This window comes from Propithecus coquereli, unplaced genomic scaffold (genome assembly GCF_000956105.1).
Source record: "Propithecus coquereli isolate 6110/MARCELLA unplaced genomic scaffold, Pcoq_1.0 Scaffold277, whole genome shotgun sequence".
In the NCBI taxonomy this organism is placed as follows: Eukaryota; Metazoa; Chordata; class Mammalia; order Primates; family Indriidae; genus Propithecus; species Propithecus coquereli.
The window spans coordinates 1,279,121-1,300,640 of NW_012148363.1; positions in this window are offsets into that span (position 1 = coordinate 1,279,121).

A 21,520-nucleotide genomic window follows, 5' to 3' on the forward strand; every position below is an offset into this window, starting at 1 on the left:
TTATTATGGTTATCTAAATGCCAGTTGATTTAAAGTGAGAAAGATAGTAGTAAGAAGGAAGATGGCATAGTGTCTATGCCATACATAAACTATATGTAAAAACTTAATTTACACACATATATAAACTTTATAAGTCATCAGATAGGACTTTTTAATTTATATAATTAACACAACCGTATACTTTATGTTAGAGACCAATTGATGCCTTTGGAGAATTTAAAATAGATTTTAAAAACCATGAATAGTACATTTTGTCTCTTTTCTATTTTATTTTGTATTTGTACAAGTAAAACAAAATAGGAATGTATATCTTCAAGGTTGCCATGTAAGTTGCTGAGATACATGCATCTATATAATTCTACCACTCCCATACTCATATCAATATTTAGAAATTTTCTCTAGAAAGAGATTGATTTACCATATGTAGTGATAACAACCATTACAAATTCTATCTCCCAATATTTCACAAACCATGATATAAATTGACTTTACTTCACACTCCTGGATGCCATTAGGCTCCTCCCCTAGCAGGGAAATTGTTTCCATGGCAACTGAAAAGGGAAAAGCACAGGGAGGGAAAAAGAAGGCACAAAAAGCTAACGGAATGAGATATCCATGAAATAAACAAAATATGGGAAAGCGTTGGATGTCATAACACGTTTATTGCTTCTAGACCCACATACGTCTACAGATGCGAAGGCCACGCTGTCTGACAGATCAGACGGGGAGGGAAGACTGTGCCTGAGGTTGGACTTGTTAAAATGGCCAACAATCAGCAGAGCTGCCTGCTATTTCCCAGCGTCGATGATGCCTTGTAAATTGAGCCTGCTGAATCTTTCTATCACCACCCACTCTGCAGAACCTGTGTGGACATGGCCAGAATAATTCAGAGTATGGCAGATTAGATTGGAAGCAGAGCTGCTCACAGTGGCGCTGAATGAAGTAGCTGCAGCCCTTGTTTCAGCCACACTCAGAATTCTCCAGTGGGTGTCGAGCATTAAAATCCATTCAGATCTGTTGGGGCATTGAGGAAGCTCTCTTGAACGAAACATTAGGTAGCACCTTTTATCTTTTTCCTCGTGTTGCCGAAGTAAAATATGCAGCTAATGTAATTTAATTTTTATTAGATTCTGCATATATGTGGCTTTTAGAATGAACTCCCGGGAACACACATTACTTATAAACATATACTTTTTAATTAATTTTTCTTTGTAATTCAAAGTAGATGTCTAATGCATTCATGGAACGATATGGGCTCCCTCTGGGGGGCAATTTTAATACCTGCAATTCCCTAGCTTGTTAATCAAAGACTTTTTAGCCTTGTAGATAATTTATATCTGCTTAATGTTCAGAAGGTTGAAATTGCAGCTATATGAAAAAAAAAATCCTTACCTCTGACAAAATCAAAAAAGATAAAAATCTCATGGAAATTCTGCAGAAATGAGAAATGGTAGAAATATCCTTTCTTTCTGAGCTGTTTTCTGTGAAAATATTTTGTGGCTTTATGAAGAAACAAAAGTAGTTGTTTTGTTTTGTTTTGTTTTTTCCTGAAGACACAATGAAATTGTTTGTCTTAAAATGTGGCAATGGCCAGGATTCTCCATCTCAGAACATGCCTCTTTCCAACTGTTTTTGAATTTTGGAAGATTTCCCTTTTTGCTTCCTATGAAAATATTATTGGGCAAAAAAAATTATGGAGAAATTTAGGTGTTGTGGGGATTGAGCTTAGGTTTAAATTTGCTTTTGCTGGCTCCGTGTCTCCCCTTGTTTCTCTCCTGTTATGTTTGTGTGTCACTCATTTCTATGCTCGGTTTTCTGAGGCACGTAGTCAGACCAGGTGAGAAGAATGGCACCCAGGGCAGTGGCTTTAGACACAGAGCTACAGAGAGGAGGTGCCACAGGTCAGAGAAGGAAAGGGGTGGGGACACCATGTTCTCTCCCTAGGTGTTCCATCTCCATCGTGTGACTCTGGCTCCTTTAGGTGTGTGCATGCTTGTGTGAGCATTTGCACATATACAAGCACATTCACACTTGGACACACACATGCGCACACACACATATATGCACACACTCTTCTCACAAGTGCATAGCTACATTTTGTCTGAAAGCAACAGCTCTACACCAGGTGTGGGGAATAGAACCATGGACACTTCAAGATGGAAGGGAGGTTTGAGAATTCCCAGTCTAATCTCATACCACGGTGGAATCCCCGTACAGCAGCGCTCTATCGGGGTAGTCAACCTGGGTTTAGCACTCCGGGGAAGGGAAGCGCACTAACATATAAGCCGACTAAGAGTATCACAGGACAGCTGACGTTATTAAGTCTCCTTCATATCAATCTTGTATTTACCTTTAAAAAAAAAATCCTACTGGTATTGTTCTCTGAAACCAAATAGAATAGGATGAATTTCTTTTCCTTATAGCCCCAAAAGTCCTCGAACGTGTTTGAACACAATTGTCCACCTTTCTTTTGAGTTGAACATTTCCTTTTGCTTCATTTGTTCCTCTCATGATAGGACTTCAGGAACCCTACCGTCTTGGTTGATATGCTCACTCTGCACGCAGTACTCTAGGTAAGATTGTTATTTATATGGCCGAGAGCACAGTAGACTCTGTTTTCCTTTATTAGCACGTTATGCTTTTATTGGTGCTGTCTAAGATCAGGTGGCCTTATTTTCACAGCCAGGTCATGCTGTCAGCTCACATTGAACTTGTAGTTACCTTAACCCTCCTAGACCTTTTTACTGCTTGAAGTCTGGCCTGCACATTCTACACTAAGGCAGCTGAGTTTCCAAAGCTAACTGCAGACTATTATGTTTATCACAGCTACAATTTATCTCACAGGTTTTAAGCCTTCCTTTTAGCCTGTTCGTATAATTTTCAATTCTACTTCTATTATTTTGGTATTCGCTGTTTATCTTGTATTTTGAGTCAGTCGCAAAGTCAAATGGGATGTGACTTATGACTCAATCTAACCCTTCAGTAAAATTTTACAGAAGCCCAGATGAAGAGCGAATCTCTGGGCTGCGACTAGAGACCTCTCTTGGAGTAGCAGGCATGTATATCTGTCAGGTCTGGATCAACCAAGCTGTGCCATCAGACCAGACTTCTACACTTCACACGCAAAGGGAAACTATGAGAGTTGTATGAATGCTTCCTGAAATTAAGGAATACTCTGTTTCTCATTTATAGTTTTATGAATGTACAAAAATAAAGGAAATGTGATTAGTTTGGTGTGACTGGTAAAGCTTATGTTGCTTCCAATATATCTTCCTTTTGTTTACTTCTCAGATTTAATGACCATTTCTTCTTCCAGGTATTTTTCTATGTTACAATTATCTTTCTCCATAGAAATTATTATGATAATTTTATCTGGGCAGTTTGCTCCCTCAAATGAGACTTCTGCTAATGTAAGAAAATCTCTTGGGGGATGCATTCTTCCTGATTGTCATGAAAGACTGCCGGTCCCCTACCAAGATCCCAGGTTTCAGGGTCACGACATAGAGTCCCCAAAGCCAAATTCTATTGTTTAATATCATCTCTCTGGCCAGCTTGAAAATCACTGCATTCAATAGGAATGAGCTGAGGACATCACCTACAACCCCAAGTCCTTTAAAACACTATTTTTTAAATAACTGTATATTGCTTCATGTACATCTGCAGGTTGGGAAAGGCCCCACAGATTTGATGAGTCTGGGTAAGCCCTCTGTCCTTGAAGATGTGACTTCTGTGAAGACATCTCATATTTCCAAGTAGCCAGGTCAGGACGTCGGGTTGTTGGCTGTCTCTTCTCTTTACAGTGGGCCTGCTCGTCCAGCTGGGCATCAGCTCAAATGGGCTGAAGGGACATGACTAGGGGGAAAAAAGCAGCTTGCGTAAGAAAGCTGGAGTGGTTCTGGGTCCTGACTAAGCTGAGCACTTACCAATCCCTCCATATCCGTGCACCAAGGCCACAGGTGCCAAAGAAAGATCTTATGAGTCTGCCCCAGAGCCTCAGACAATCCGTCCAGGTCCACGTGGCACCCTGCATCTGCTAGTCCAAACCCGGGTTTCTGCGCTGGTGTTCCCGTTTCCAATCTAACACTGTGCGCCTCGTCTTGGCCTATCCAATTCGCCCTTTCACATCGAGGCTTTCCTTGGGCTATCAGGTTTTAGTGTTAACTTTACCCTTGAAGTTATTTCTTAGATCTGTTATGTAACATTTTGAGGGGCTGTTTTGATGCTGTGGACATTTTGTGGCTCTGGGTCCGAGGAAAGAAGTAAGAATCGGGGGGCAGAGTGATTGTTATTTGGTAATTATTTGTTTATGTGAACAGCTTCTTTTCAGGACCAGAAAATATCCATGGTACTAAAAATATTGTATCAAAGTGGCTATTTTAAAAGCTTTCTCCTGGCTCTCTGTTCAGCTTTTGGCCTCAACTCCACTGAAGTAGGCCTACCCTCCAGCACCCCACACACCTCACCCCCAGCCCAGGCCTCAGGAACTCAGCCCTGAGTCCTGACTCCTGCTTGCTCAGCAGAGCAGTTCAGATAATTGTGTGAAGCCATTGAGCTAGTTTTATGCAATCTGATTACTCCTAGTTTCTTTGTTCTTATATACAGGGAAGAAAACCAAGCCTTCTCTGTGCTGCTCACCATCCCTTTGCCAGCCCACATGGGAACAGAATCTGGGACGCTGGGTGCGCAGTGAGAAGATGTGAGGGAGCGTAAGAGCTCACAAATGGAGCCTGGTGACACAAACACAGCAGTGGCTGCAGTTTGGGGCATGAGACTATTCCGTGGGTTTATGCAGTTACTTTTGTGTAAGAAGGCAGTAGCATTCGGGTGGCTAGGAAAGGTGTAGGACACTGGCAGAAACCAGTGATGGGCCCCTGCAAGGGAGGGGACTGCCCCTGTTAACGATCAGTGACACTGGAAGGCAACAGGAAATGGGGCAGTAAAAAGATATTTGATTCAGTTCTTGAGGGAAGTTAGAATTTCCTGTGTTCTGGCCTTTCAGAGTCCTGACATTGGGGTTCCCCCAATCTGCTCGAGACAGTTGAGGTGTCTGTACCTCCCAGGCAGATATTTCTGTGCTTTCCTCCACTGCCCCTCGATGACTCACAAATGTGGATGTCCGGGGTGGATTGTCTTCTGAGTGGCAAGATGATCGGACTCCCACAAATATCTCAAAAGTATCTGAAATTTAGCAGCCCATGCCAGAATACTCGATTTGCCTTCTTTCCCAAGCCTGCTCCCTTGCCAGTAAATAGGGATTCCCTAAATTCCCCATATCGGTAAATAGCACCATCATCCACCCACAGGCATGTTAAAAACAGGAGTCGTCCTTAACTCCTTCACCACCCATACCTGATTCGGCACAGGTTCTGTTAACTCTTCCTCATAAATACTTCCCATCGCTCTGTAGTATGTTCTTCATTACACTTGTCACCCGAAGTTGTCTTACTTATTGATCCATTCACTTCTTTACTCATTTACTATGTCTCTCCCATGAAAATCTAAGTTCTACGGGAACAGAAACCTTGTATGCCTCTTTGGCCACCAAGTCTCTTGCCTGAAACATGGTGCTCAATAAACACCTGATGAATGCACGTAACACTGTCAAAATCTACCTCTTCTTTAATGTCTAAATTCTCCTTATTTCAATGAGTTTAACTATACGTTCTGAATATTAACAAAATACATACACTCTTAGCTCACAATGACAGTATAGGGCATAATTGATTCAAATAAAAATTATTCAGCTACTGAAAATTGTGAACTAGCAATCATTGATCTATAAAAGGAAAATATTTCTGGTCAACATTTTCACTTGAATCCATTAGAAACCACTAATATTTTTTATAAGACATTATGTGAGATTTCAACTTGATTCAACATAAAGTGAGTGGCAGGAAAAATAGACGTTCTCCTTGACAATCTCACCTCAGTACTTACTTATAGATCTTCCTGAAAGGATATAAAAAGTTATATTAAAAAATCAATAGGAAACATTGATAATTTGTGGTTTATCACTTAGAAAACATGACTTAGCTGGGGATAATCTGAAAGTCCATATTTGAACAGGTGGGTATACAAGTTCGAATAAAAAGTATGCATATATATCTATAAACACGGAGATGAAAAACACAGTTTGAATACATAGAAAATTTGTACATAGGTATATCAGTCAACAAAAGCCCATGTGCATAGAATAAGCAGCAGGTACAAAGCCAGAAGGCCTGGAAGCTGACAAGTTGAGCATCAACTGTCAACTAACTTGCCAGGCCTACGAAAATCAAGACAATTAAAGATATAACAGCTAGAGATTATTGAGCAAGTACTGTATGCTAGGCACTCAGTTCAAAGCACTTTACATGTATTAGTTCATTTAATTATCAAAACAATCGCTACATAAAAACCCTCTACAAGCTCACACTTGTAATCCCAACAGTTCGGGAGGCCGAGGCTGGAGGATTGCTTGAGGCCAGGAGTTGGATATTGACCTGAGCAACATAGCAAGACACAGTCTCTACAAAAAATTTGTAAAATTATCCAGGCTTAGTGGCACATGCCTATAGTCCCAGCTACTCAGGAGGCTAAGGCAGGAGGATCACTTGAGCCCAGGAGTTCAAGGCTGCAGTCAGCTGTGATCAGGCCGCTGCACTCCAGCCTGGGTGACAGAGTGAAACCCTGTATTTAAAAAAAAAACAAAAAACCAACCCTCTAACTCTAACTAAAACTTTAAACCACTCAAACCAAAAGCCTTAAAGGAACAATTGCTTATTTGTTATTGTGTTATTGGGCTTGCTTGGTAGTTTCTCCTGAGATAACTAATGCAGCTGTATTCATCTGGAGGGTTAGCTGAACTAGGACATCTAAGCTGCCTAACTCACATATCTGACACTCGGACTCTCTTTCTACAGTCCTGAGCTTCTTAACAATGTGGTGCTTTTAAAGCAAAAGCAGAATCTGCAAAGCCATTCACATATTATTTACACTGTGTTTTATTTGTTAGAACGAGTCACAGTGTCAACCCAGATTCAAAGAGACTATAACCCTGGATGGGAGGATTAGCAAGGTCACATTGCAGAAATGAGTATATAGTGGGATGGTAGAATTTGTGGTCATTAGACAATCGACCACAAATAGGTATTGTAATATTTGTTATCTCCATTTAACAGATAAGAAAACTAACATATAGAGAGATATGGTAACTTGCCCAAGGTCACAGCAAGTGGGTAGTGGTTCTAAGACTTGAACACAGGCTCTTTGGCTGTCGAACCACTATACCTTCCAAACAACATTGGACCAGGTCATGAGAGCTAACTCCTAGGGCTCCCAAGGATAAGCCACCTTCGTACTCTCTGCCTCTGTGTTTCATATTAACACAATAAAGGGGTTAGAGTAGAAGATTGCAAGGCATTGCCCAACGTGAAAATGGCATGGTCTAATATTTTCATGTAGAATTTTAATATATACAAAACATATTATATTATTATACATTATATATATTTTTCTGTATATTCTGTTCTCAGATTGAATCAGTTCCTGCATCTATGTAAGTTTAAATAAATAACTTTGTCTATCTGTGCTTGTTTCTGCAAAATGAGGTCAGCAACACCTAACCCAAAGTGTGAGCGTGAGGATATATAATTGGAAATGAAAGTAATCAGTTGATTTAAGACATTTTGACTTTTTAAATCTGTTTCTCACGTCTCTAATTACCTAAGAGCTAGATACCCAAAGCCAAAACATCAAATTCTTTATTAAGAATTACTATCGAACTGGATTTTTGATACTATATAAATAAACAATAAAAGACTACCACGATGCATATACTGAGATGAATATTTTGTGGGTGTTTGTTGCTCACAGAACAAACACTAGACCTACCTTTGTTGCCTTTATATGTACTCCTTCAGTGGGTTCTCTTTCTCTCCTTCAGGTCACCCAAGCCCTCATTTCCACCCTAAATAGAACCCCGGGTCTCCTTCGGTCCGCCAGCTCCTCCGCTTCCCCCAGGACTCAGCAGCCTCGGAATGTTTACTGAAAACCCCTATTCTGCACCCTTCCTCAGGCAATGGATTCAAGTCTTGAACTCGTCTTCAATATGACCCTTGGCACAGTTAACCAGCATTTTGGAAATGTATTTGATGAAGAAACTTATACTCATTTTCCCAACTTAGGAAAGCCGAAGATCAGGGAGTTGAGGGAAAAGATGATGATAATTAAAAAAAAAAAAAAAAAGAACAACTTCAAATCAGAAATGGAACATTAGAGGTGCATAGAATATCATTAAAATATCTTTTGCCTTAGGAAAAAAGGCAAATCTTGAACCAGATCAGTAGCTGGTTCTCAGAAACTGGGAACTTGTAGGACAAACAAAAGGAACAGATAGTGAGAAAGCAGAGCCAGGTCTCCAAGGCTCCGTGTAGACTGGCCTCTGACACAGCTTGGACTATCTCCCACCATTCTCACGTTGCACACCAGCCATCTTGGCTTCTTGCTGTGCCTCCAACCCCCGAGGCTTGTTCTTGTGTCTGCCTGGAATGCTCTTCCCCAGACACCCTCATGACTAACTGCCTCATCTCTTCTGAGTGCTCACTCATCTGGTACCTTCTCGAAGATGCTCCCCTGCCCATCCTATCTGATACTGAAACCTGTCATCTCTACACCCAGCATCGCTGACCCACTAACCCTACTTAAATTTTAAATTTTTTCTGTAGCATTTGTCATCTTTCCATATATTATATTAATATAATTTACTATTTTTATCACACATATTGTTTATTTCTCTACTCTGGAACTTGGAGTCTAATGGGGTGTGGGTTTTTATCTGTTGTATTAGATTCCAAAAAACAGCCTCCATTTTTCACCTTTCCCTGTGTTAATTTTCTAGGGCTGCCATCACAAAGTACCACAGGCTGGGTAGCTTAAACAACAAAAATTAATTTTCTCACAGTTCTTGGGGCTAGAAGTCCAAGATCAAGGTGCCAGTAAGTCTGGTTTCTCCTGAGGCCTTTCCCCTTGGCTTTCAGAGGGCTGCCTTCTCGCTGTGTCCTCGCACAGTCCATTCCTGCAGAGTGTAGGGAGGCTGCTACGATGATCTGGCAAAATTTGGCAGAGCTTGTGAGAGAGACCTGGCCACAGCTGTCTGCTGTTCCTTTTTCACAGGCATACGTAGGAATGTGTTTTGAAATTTGTAAAAGCTTCTTTTAAAGAGAATAATAGACTACACCTGTCGAGATTTTTGCTTGGGGCTCCAAATCCCAAACAATAAAGCCTTACCAATGAACTATTAATATAATCCCCATTAAAAAAGGTCATGAACATAAGCAAAACTCTAGTGCCTACCATGACATCTGGCAATAGCAAACTATTAATAAATATTTGCTAAATGAATGATTAAATGAATCAAGTGTTGCAAAGAAAGGTTACAAACAAGCAGAGACTCTCAGAAACATGCTAGAAGTACCAGAGAAAGACATTTCCCTTTCTAAACATCCAGTTCCATTACTTGGAAGCATCCAATAATTTCTTTCATTTTTTAAGCATCCGTACAGACGCCCAATCTATATGCTGACCCATTAATTAAAATAAACTGTACAAAATGCCCACTCTGCAAAGTGTGCCTGCCTCTGGCGCATGTTCCATTTCAACACTGGCATCACCAAAATAACAAATGTGGCTGTTCAATTCTAGGGTCAGCAACTTGTTCTCTCAATTTCTGAATCCCAAGGCAAACAGCTTTGAGATGCTAGAATGAAGAGAGCTGAAAAGAAATTGCCAGTTCTTTTGTTGCCTTATTAAGTCTGGAGTACTCTATTTAATCATATCTTCGTCTAGGAGAAATCAACTATTTGAGGAAAATACATTCCTGGTATCTGAATGCTGTCTTTCAATAAGGAGCAAAGATCAAAGAGGGTGTATTTTCTAATCTTTGAACATTAACAATGTCCCTTGTACTGCAAAATGGAATTACTTAGGGCTGTTATGGAGACCCCTGTAGTTTTAAGCATATAAATGAAATCTCTTAATACAGCATATGAAATTAATTGTAACATATTTAATATCCCTCAAATAAATTTGAAAGAACGAGATATTTGGCACTTGGATATTTATTTTAAACATTTCACCAAGTGCATGAAGCCCTGTAATGTGTCAGAAATACTTAACACAGATAAGATATCTTATCCAAGCTCAGCATTTTTTTCCTAATGTTTGTAGTTTTAGTTATAAGAAAATAGGACAGTTTTATCACCAGGTAATATTTATTAATCATTGTCTGGGAAAGGAGAAAAGATGGTTTGACTGCTAGATCAGCATGTGGCCTGCCAAGAAAATAAAAGGACACTTATCGTCAGTGATTTTAATCTGTTGGTCAGTGCCCTATTCAGGATGTCAGATTTCTCTTAAGAAAAAGCAGAGAAAATGTTCAGAGCACACAGTGCTAAAGTGTACAACTTCTGTTTTATGATTTGCAAAGAGTAGGCAGCTCATTGACTGGTAAATTTATTCTCTATATTTGAAAGATGGCACTTGGATTTATTGCCTAAAGAGAACCTTCTCATTTTTGTAATTGCCTTATCATTCCAAAGGGATACTAAGACATGGATCATCTCTCTCCTCTTTCTGATGTCTCTTATCCTTCTGCCTTTTAATCACAGGACACTTTGCCCAAGAAAGCATTTTCAGAAAATTGAGATACACATTCTGTATGGAGGAAGGCAACTGTGTCATCTACATTTTCCATGATTCAACCATGCCCTTTGTTCTTGGACATGATAGAAAATCTGCTTTCACTCTCAATTGGAAAGTCAGCATGGGTTAGACCAGATGGCTGTTGACCTTCAGGCAATAGAGAATGGGAGAGATTCCCAACTGTTCTCATTACTCTGGGCAGTGACCTCCTTTGGAGCAGCAGCGTCGAGAAGCTGACACCTAGAAAACTTACTTTCTCCTTGAACACTAGACTGTCTGCTGGTTGTTTGTTGAGAAGCTCTAGGTTGCCTAAATGTCATAGTGTCAATGCCTTGTGCCAGTGCTATATACATTACTCTTAATCCATTGAAGGCAAGCTGCTGGCATTGTGAAAGTCTTGATAAGTAAATGAAGACAACTGAGTTCAGATGTCTAAGGATGTTAGAATTGTTTTTCTATTTTTACAGCCCTGTGCATGGGTCACGTAGACACTCAACATGTGTGTGGGGAGTAGGGGTGAGGGCATGTGTTCAATTGAATGAATGCTTAAAATATTTATGAGTTCTAGTTACGTATCTTGCATTATCCATGTGATAGTTGCAAAAATGCATACATACAGAAACACAACACATTGCAAGCATTATCGCACTTCATTTCCCGACAGTGCCAGTGAGGTAGGTTCTGTTATTATCTTCTTTTGGTATATTAAGAATTTTATATTACATAACATATAAGTGGAAGAAATAGGACTTGCTGATTTGTCTGTCCAGTTATGATGCTCAAATATTTAACTTACAGTGTTCCTACTAATTCCCCTTTTGTTACCATGAGGAGATGACTAACTGGGGTTAAAATTATATCCCTGTAAATTTTCTTTGAAAGTATATTCCTAATCATTCTTCATTTATTTACGTACTTTAGAGGAATAAATGGCTACATGTGAATTATAATAGATCAGTACACTTGCTACGAAATTGAAAGAGCTGATAAATGCTTCACAGAGGTTGGAATAAGAATATTTTTGTCTTCTATTTCTACCAGGTTGCCTTTTAGATCTGATCTGATCTGACATCTCCCCCCCAGGATGTCTGAGTGTGCAGGGTTATCAGTCCTCTGTCTAGCTCCTATCATCTAGTCCAAGAAAAACTGGCATCTTGCTGGGCTGGGTCTCTAGCTCCCTGGACTGCATGTATTAAGTGAATAAAACTGAAAGAATTAGGTCACTGGAGCAAGTATATCCATTTATTGGGCCACAGATGAAGAGAAATCTCAAATGCGCCCTTCATTATGGAATGTATCTGAATCCAGTATTATATCGTATATTGGTTGAAATTGCAGACAGAACAGCCCTTTTCACCCACACAGTCATACAAATATAGCTTCTTGGCAAAATTACATTCACACACAAGATGGCAGTAAGTAGAATTTTTCTTTTATGTTGTTCTTAAAACAATCCACTTTCTTCACAACTTCATGCCATAATTCTGTCACCTGCATCAGCAAAAGTACCCATTCCTCAGGAGGTGAACCACGGTGGGATGATCCTCCATCACGAAGAGAGGGAAAATCCCACGATGCCAAGTCTCAATGGGACTGAGGGACCGAGGGAGTGGCCTATGGCTGCTGATTTCCATTATCCACTGGGTACATTTGTGCTGATCTTACAAGAAGGGGAGTTTCAAGTCAGAATGAGTGAAAGTATCCATTTTACCCTCCTCCTCTTCTGTAGCCCTCCTTAGCAAAGCCTTCGTGTGAAGCTAAGAACTTTCATCCTCACGCTGTGTCTCACTTCCCCGACCCCTCCTTATCCATTCTGTCAGTTATCAAATGCTATACAAAATAAGGATTTGCGTATATTTTGCTACACATTCAGAAGAAAACCACTATAAATCTTAAAGGCCTTAGTCTTTTTTTACCTTCAGGAAAAGTGTAATTGGGCAGGTTATTTACTGGGTACTTTTGGAAAGACCAAATAATAGCTTTTCAGTATATCCTACATTAAGCAGTATCAAAACGATGTGTGAAAATAGTATCTGACAATGACTTAGTAACTATGTGTGTACACGGTTATCGCATTTTAATGTATCTGCCCATATTTTAGACTCCATTCACAAAATTGCTCTAATCTACTTAGAGATATTTTTACTTGAATTTATATTTATTATTTGGCACAAACCTAGTCATTTCGCAGTCATCCCTTTAAAACTAACAGAAGTGATATGAAACCATGTTGGATTTTGAAGGAAATTAAGCAATCAATGACCTGAGATACTAAAAACAACCCAATTTTTTTTTAAGTATACCTGTTGTTGCATTGTTAAGAAAACTCACTTCATAGTTCACACATCTCACATTCTCATTCCTAAACATGTTTAAAGACAGTTTTTTCTCCTATGATTTAAAACACCTGTTTGCAAGGATGGCTTGCATGGGAGAAAAATGACCTCTGGCCATAATCCAATCAAAATTTCACTTGGCTAAAGAAAATTATGATAGATTTCAAGAGCCAACACTTCCATATCAGTTTTGGCTGCTTGGAAATTTGGGAGGCATTTTGAGGCTCCATCTAGGCAAGGTGGAAGAAGTGTTGTCATCAATTAGTGATGTCTGCTTTGGAAGCACAAATAAGGAATTAGGACACATATGCCATATATTTGGCAACTGTGATTTAAGACTTTTTCAAATGTAATCATTTTTATTACGTTCGAACTATATGAAAAAAATAGTTGCATATAATGACATAGATGGCTTATGTTTATCGAATATTGTGTTTTGAGGATTTTTAAGTTTGGCTTTTGTTATATGGTACAAAATATAAGACATGACAGAAATCTCATCAGTTTAATAATAATGAGTAACTTTTCCATTGCCTTTTCCAGGTTACAGAGCATTTTTCATCAACACAATCTTGTATGTGCTCCCATAACCTCTTGAAGTAGGTGTTATATTTTCTCTATTTATATATGTTTGGACTAAGACACAAAGAATTGAAGTAACTTTTCCAAAATTACACCCAAGATGTAAATGCACACCTCACAAAAGTGGCATAGTGAGGTTGTTGAGAACCCACAGAATCTTGAGAGATGTATATTCTCTCATCATGAAGTGTCTAAAATGAGCCTGAGAGGATGCCCTCTGGGCTACCCAGAGAACAGTTGATACAAGATTGCTCCATTATATGATCCAGCCAAATCAAACTGCTTACAGTTCCATAGTAAAAACAAAACAAAACCAAAAAACCCATAATTTTCCAAGTCTGTCCCTTTGCTTTGAAGCGTCCCTTCCTCACTTGTATCATCTGGCTGGCTCCTACCTAACTTTCAAGACAACACAGGCCTTTTGACTGCCTTAACTCTTCCTTCTCAGAAACAGAATGATTTTTCGTCTTCTATACATCAATCATCCAGGAATGTTCTACCACAACCTCGTACCAGGAAGCTCCAATGTCTCCCCATCTTCTTAATGTTTTCCTGGGAGAAAAAAGGAGTTTTTTATTTTACCATTCAGGTCACCAGAACATTGATTGGGTCATATGGATCATCATGCCGTGAAATACACAAAGATATGCTCTATGTCTTTTCCCTCTCCCTTTCTAGAAAATTCCTATTTTCCTACCTCCGTGTGATAAGTGGGGCCTGGAAGGACCTAGCTCTTGGGAGCCAGCCAGGAAACCTCGCATTTCCACTCCATGGGGCTGGGTGGGTAATTGGACACAAAACATTTTCTTTTATTTTACTTTTATCTCCCTCACTCCTCTGCTTTCAGAGATTGGCTCCAAGTTTCAGAATAAGGAGGGAAGAGGATCTCTAGTCAGTGTCCCTACTTGAGTCTTCAGGCCCAAGAAACACTCTCCAATCCAATTGTAATGGAAACTCTGCAAAATTACTAGGTATATACAAAGCCAGAAAGTTACCTTGATATTTAGTCTTCCAGTGTTCCTTGTGGTAGTAATTCCTCCAGGAAGGATGATTGACGTGGAATGAGGTGGGCATTCTGGATCCCCTGGCTATAATGCATCCAATAGCAATACATCTCCATGATTGCGTGATTCTTTACACAGATTTCTGTCACCGTATTTACCAGTTAATTTGAATAAAGTAGAATTTGCAACCCAAACCTCATTAAATCCTCTTTCTTTCATTTTTTTTTTTTTACTCCTTAAGATTTCAGTCATTTTGTTTGATTCAATTAATTATTTGATGCAGTAATTTTCTGCATGCTACCCCATCAACACAGGTTAAAGTATATTAAAGTCTTTGAACCCCTTCACTGACAAGTATAAACATATTTTCCCTGCAGTTTTGAGGTAGTGAGATAATAATCATGTGGTTTTTGGAGGGTCATTAGGGACAACTACTGTTAGCTCTTCTCACACATTCTGTGTTAGTGCTGTTATTATCAGGATATGCAATAAAAAAATGGTGCTGTACAAAAGCCAATGGGCCAAGATATCAAATCAGCCCCATCATTATTTATTTTCCTTCTATTAAATTTCTTTGGAATTCATCTTTCTTTGCAAAAAAATATAAACTAGACCAGACAGGATTCACCACACCGTCACCCTGCTTGTTTGCAGATTATTTTTCAATGACTAGGAAAGCAAGGAAGAGCAATATTGTAAGGGATACATCAAGATTGAGAACATTTAAGTGTCTGTGCTAATATGCGGCAAATATGGTTCACTATAGGTAAATGCAAAATAATGAGCTTTCAAGTAAAGAATATAAAATTGGAAATATCTGCTTAATGGAAAGGTGCTGCAGCATACTGATTAGAAACACATTTCTGAAGTTGTTGCAAAATTGTATAAATTTAGCCTTTAGCCCAACACGGAATTGCAGAGAGATATCAAGTTAAATTACTAAAAACAAAGTGTTGAAGTCAAAGATAGAATTACTGTTATAAAAAATAAGTATATATTTGCCCATAGGAAATACAGAGCATGGGTCACTCTGCTTTTAAATCAAGATATCAAAATAGTTGAAAACGGGACCCTTGCTGAGTCCAAAATAACTCTGAAGTTTGAAACAAGTTCTACGGAATTGAAAAATAAAATTATCTACAGAAATAGTAAAATAATTATAGTGGAAACAAACTGAAAAGATACTAAATGGTATAATATCAGAAAAAGGGAAAAGATGTGTAAAACTTATTTCACAAAATTTCATAAATGTGAACATGTTTTAAAAATCCCTTGAAGTGAGATAATCAGTGAAATAAAGATATAGTTAAATACTTTCCAAGCCAGGATTACAGAATCCTGAATGAAACAAATCAGACCATAGTAGGAAATTCAATGGATCCAAATTAACTATTAGTTTTTCAGCTGTTGAAATGACATTGATATATTTTAAGTTAATCCATAGATGAAGTGAGCTGTCTTGCTAACCCTGAGACTACCAGTTGGGTGAATAAGGATTTATCGAGAAAATCCTCAGGCATAGCACGAACGCACTGCCCCAAGTACAGAGCTGAAAATACTGCAAATTTTACTTAATTTGCATCCAAATAATTAAAATATGAGTTCTGTAAGACTTGTGTCTCAAAGGGAAAAGACTAGACATCCTAATATATGATCAGAAGTGTTGGACAAAATTGCTTTCTGATTCACTAAAAAAGCAAAAGCTTCCCTAGCAAAAATGTAGGTCGTAAGAGTCCCATTGTTGTGTCAGACACTATCTTTTTTCTTTTTGGCAAAAGTATAAGTAACGGCATGAATATATTTAAAAGGAAAAAAAAAAAAACACAAATCTTCCTCAAAATAATAGGATTTTTTTCATTTTGTGAATTATTTGTGCAGTTTCCTGAGATCTCATCAGAACTTTTGTTCTATCCATTAGTCTTCACACATAGATAAAAATACTTCATATTTATTATATCTATGGAATCTTTCTAATTATTTAGCAGACTATTAAACTTCAGTTTTCCCGAGACACTTTTCACGATTTTAATACAGGTTTGCTTTGCTGTTGCTGCTGGGTTTTGGATAAATTTCCATTCTGTTTGCTGTCACTGATTGCCACAACACGACTGTATGAACATTAACAAGCAGCCTCCAAACACATACCGACACACATGGTGGGAGGAAAAAGCCAAAAAGGTCTGGATGTTTGAGGGAAAAGACAGGACTTCGGTTAGGTTCTATTTAAATTGATTCAGTGGTTATTTTTCCAGTGCGTATTTTGTGCAAAGCGGTTTGATTTCTAAAATATGCCCCTAAAAGCACACAAAATGGATAATCCTGACTCAGATCATCAAAAGTGGGGCAGCTTTCACGTCCTTTGCTACGGGGGTTATCGTGGCTCCCTCAGTCCAATAAATATTTCTTCCGAGGAGCATCTGGGGCTTCTTATCTGGCTTGTGTGTCAGTGGTGTTAGTGCGGTTGGTGCTCTGGAAATGTCAGTGGCATGGGTAACTTGCAAAAACTGGCCATGAGAGCGTAGTAAAGGCCTGAAAAATCCCTCCCAGTGCCTGCACCCCACTTTTTCCTCTTGCCCTTTAGAATCTGCGTGTACGGAGTGTGGGCTGGAGAGGAAGGATGGGCGCATGAGGGGAGCATTTACGGAGCATCTCCCCCTGCTTCTCAGACTGAATCCTGAAACAGCTGCTCAATGCTCTTTTATGTTTATTATCTCTCTGAGCTCCTTAATCCTCCCAGCATCTCTATGAGGCAGGCTGTACTATTATCCTCCGCGTACAAATGGGTGAAGTTTCAGAAAATGAATCATCTGTCTCCTAAAAGCTGTGCTTATCTCCTCATGGGCTTCAGCAGGGCCACCTGGTATTTGGTTCAATCTCGGGCGGGCTAGCCAGTGCCTTGGGAGAGAAGAAGAAATAGGAAAACTTGATCTGTGTTGTGCCGAAAGGGAATACTGGCAGAGAACTTCATTCCAGAGGTATCTGTTTCGCCTACCTTGACTAACTCTCATGACTCTTCTAACCTTGGACACAGGGCTCGAATGAGAAGCCCCAGTGGATTTTTTCCTGGCACTTTTCTAAAACCTCTGTACAATGGGAATATTGTATTCACAATCTAAACCTCCAAAGTATTAACTAGGAGTTTGGTAAATTCAACTTGGTCAGTATTTGTGTCTTCCAAGAACTTATTCCAATTTCTGTGTTTAATAATATCTATTGCCATTATTCATTCATTCGGCAAATGTTTCCCCAGCACCTACTGTGTCTCCTATGTTGTTTTTCACACCAAGGATCTACAAAAGGGGTAATTTTCCTGTATTTGAGATGTTTACTTTTCTATTAAAGGGTAACTATTAAACACGATACAGTAAGATACACTGCACGATCAAGGTAAGCACATGATATTATGAGAAAATGGAAGAATGAAACTAACTCAAACAGAAAAAGGTCAGGGAAAGACTTTCAGGAGTTTCGAAGGGTGAGGAAGGAGCGTCGGTGGAGGGAGAAGCGTGTGTAGAGGAACAAAGCCGTGGGTAAGTTCCTGGAATGTGATTATGTCTGGAGGAACATTAATAGAATTCCGAGAGAAGATAAAAGTAGAGAGGAAGACAGGAGCCCTGATATGAAATATGAATTTTATCCCGAGGGCAGTGGAGAGCCATTGAAGGATTTGAAAAGGAAGATGCATTTGATACAGATCTCTCTGACAGCAGTGTGAAGAGTGGGGTGGAAGAGAGAGACCTCATACATTAAGGAGTATCCGACACAATTATGACAGAATTAGAAACTTGCGGTCACCACCGCTGAACGTGAGAATTATTTGTAAGCAGGAAAAAAAGGTGATTTTTCTGTTTTATTTTAGAACCATGCAAACCAGTCCTGATAACTGAGTTATCTATTTCAGTCATATCTGATTATACTTCGTGTCGTATCTTTCCTCCAAGTCCAATGTTGCTTCAAAGTTAAAATATGCTCTGGCTTCTGAACTTCCTTATATCCAATTCTTAATGGTATTTATATGTTTACCAAGAAGAAATATATGTTCGCTTTGGAAAAAAATCTGACTTGTAAATGGAGACAAAAAAACACCAATTCATATAAAGGGAGAAAGCTGATGGAAAGGTCATTATGTTCTTTGTACATATTTAGACAAATATTGCAAATTTATTTGCATATTATTGCATATTTAAAAAATATATAGTGGCCTTAGCATTCTAGCACAATTTGATATGAAAGTAAATAGGTTTTAGTCTATAACAAACTCAACACTGTGCAAAGTGTCATGTTCCTTGTTCTTCAGGTTAAAATTTATCTTTTACAATGGAAATATCAATTCTTCACATAGCCTGAATTTTGAGCTCAAATTTATTAAGGCAATGTCTGACATAATGTGTTATCTAGATTTTGCAGATGAACAATTAAGATTCAGCAAGATTAAGTAATTTTCCAGGGGTAACACAGCAAAGAAATGATAGATCCGACCCTATAGCCTGTGTGCTTTCTTCTGCAACACACACATTGTTTGTAAAGTGATTTGTATTCTACAAAATGCTTCCATATACATTTTCTTAATTGATCCATTTTGTATATGAGAAAACTGAACACAATAGCTATAAAGTTATATTATATATATTCCTTGCACATAACTACAGGTATAAGGATAAGCTGTGCTAGGCACAACACTGAATCCCCGTCTTCAGAATAGAGATTTTGCCTCTCTTCCCCCACCTCCTGCTCCTCTGTAATATATCCTATAGCAAATAACCATGGGAAACTACATGAATGTGTATCAAAAGAAAAGGAAAGACAGAGGACTCAGGCATTTTGACTTTTGTTCCATTGTGCCTCATTCTTGAGATACACACCCCTACATAAAAGCTTCCTAGTCAATAAAGAGCCTTCTTGTATTATATTACAGAAAAATGAGGGCTGGAACATCAAATATCAATAGAAAACTTAAGAAGTGGCTCTCAGTATTTTTATTTTATATAAACAATTAGAACTCCATATAGGTATGTGAATTCACTCACAGAGACACATATACATCATGTATATGTACTGTTATTCCTATCCAAAATCTAAAAAGATGGAAAGAACTAAGATCTATAAATTCTTTTAGGCAACTATATTCTGTAAACATAAGCTATGCAATACTAAGAAATAAAAGTCTTAGGTTTCCTGTTTTTTTTTTTCCCCCTAATGTCTATATAAATTTAATCAACTCTTCCATGACTGCAAATGACTGTATTTCCAGTGACCATGGATGGGAAAATGCATGCTAAGTTGAAATGATAATTAGAAAACAGAACAAGAGAAACCGTAGCAGTATTAAAACCATTGACTTTTGCTTTCACAATAACTTTATCAGCTTATAAAATATCTAAAACATTAAAAATAAAATGAAGGTGCATGGGTTCTGGTTCTGTTTCTGTCACTTATTAATTTCTTACCTTAGGCTATTCTTCTCATTGATCCTTACCTATTAAAAGGAGATGATAATTTCTTCCCAGTCTACCTCCTGAGTTGTTTTGATAAATGGTATGATTTATGTAAAAAATGTTTTGAAAACTATGGTATGTTGCAGTATGATATGTTGTTAGTATTGCTACTGTGAACTTATTTAGACTGAGCTACTTTGTGCTCAATGTGTTTCTCAAGAGTTAAAAATTTGAAAATACAGGGTATTTCCATAACATTGATAATGGTCATAACTCACTTCTCATTTCTTCTGACATTTATGTGTGAAAATATGTTCATGTTGCACACATAGTGTTCTTTGCTTTGCAGTTCCTTAATCTTCTAAATTCTAAAGACCTTCAGCTCTGCTACATTTCAGAAACCTATTTCCACAGTCAGATCTGAAATATTATTTTAAACCTAAATAAATGGATTGGCTTCTAAGGTCTTAATCTCCAAAAGCTCCCTCTTTTTACCATAACTTCCCTTTATCCAGCCCTCATTTTCTCTTATCCCTACCTACTTCTTCTTTAATGCCACCAAGGCCACCAGCTCTTTGACCCTTTCATTCCTAGTTGATCAGCCTCTTCTTGTTCCACTATTGACCAGTGAAGCCATAGTCTGTCTGTAGAATCACACATCGTTACTCTCAATCTTTTGTTCCTTTTTTCTTTTTACCCTATTGATCCAGCGTATTCCTAGTGCTGGGTCAAAACAGCGATCTGACTCTCTAGCTACAGGTAAACATCACTATGCCATACAGCTGTTGGACATCACAGTCACACAGATAGATGACACAAACAAATTACAGTTTCTAAACTAAGTGGTTCATTGAATGAACCAACACTGTTTTCAGACTCTGGAGCTGATTGAACCTCATTTTATGGTCGTGATATATCACTCTGTTATAACATTTGTCACATTATGCTCCACACGGAGACAGCATTTTTACCTACTCCCTCTGAGCTAATAACAAAGCTTCATTTGAAAGGCAGCTACCTTCAAGTACGTCAAAGAGCTGCTACCAGCCCTGTTCTTCACGTTCCCCTTCCAAAATTTCCCACTGTCCTCAATTTCCCCAGTTTCTGTCCCTTTGGCTTGATACCTCTCTCTCTCTGACTAACTCTATTGATTAACTATTGAACATCTTTTCCATTTAGCAAGAGAGTGCCCTGACCCAGCATTCCAAAGGCAGATTTTCTATGCCTAAGGCTAGACTTTCACAGAGATTGGAACATCAGGACTCAGCCTACCTGGGAGACATAATTGAACATATTTATTATGATTATTTGTCTATAGATCTACATTATCTACAAGACAGTGAGGCACTCGTGACCAAGGACCGCAGTTAAAGTTTAAGACACAAGAGTTAAGGAAATCCCCTACAATAGTGTCTTCCATGGCCAACCTGCATCAGGGTCACCTTGGGTCTTCTTTAAGCATCTGTCCCTGGACCCTAGC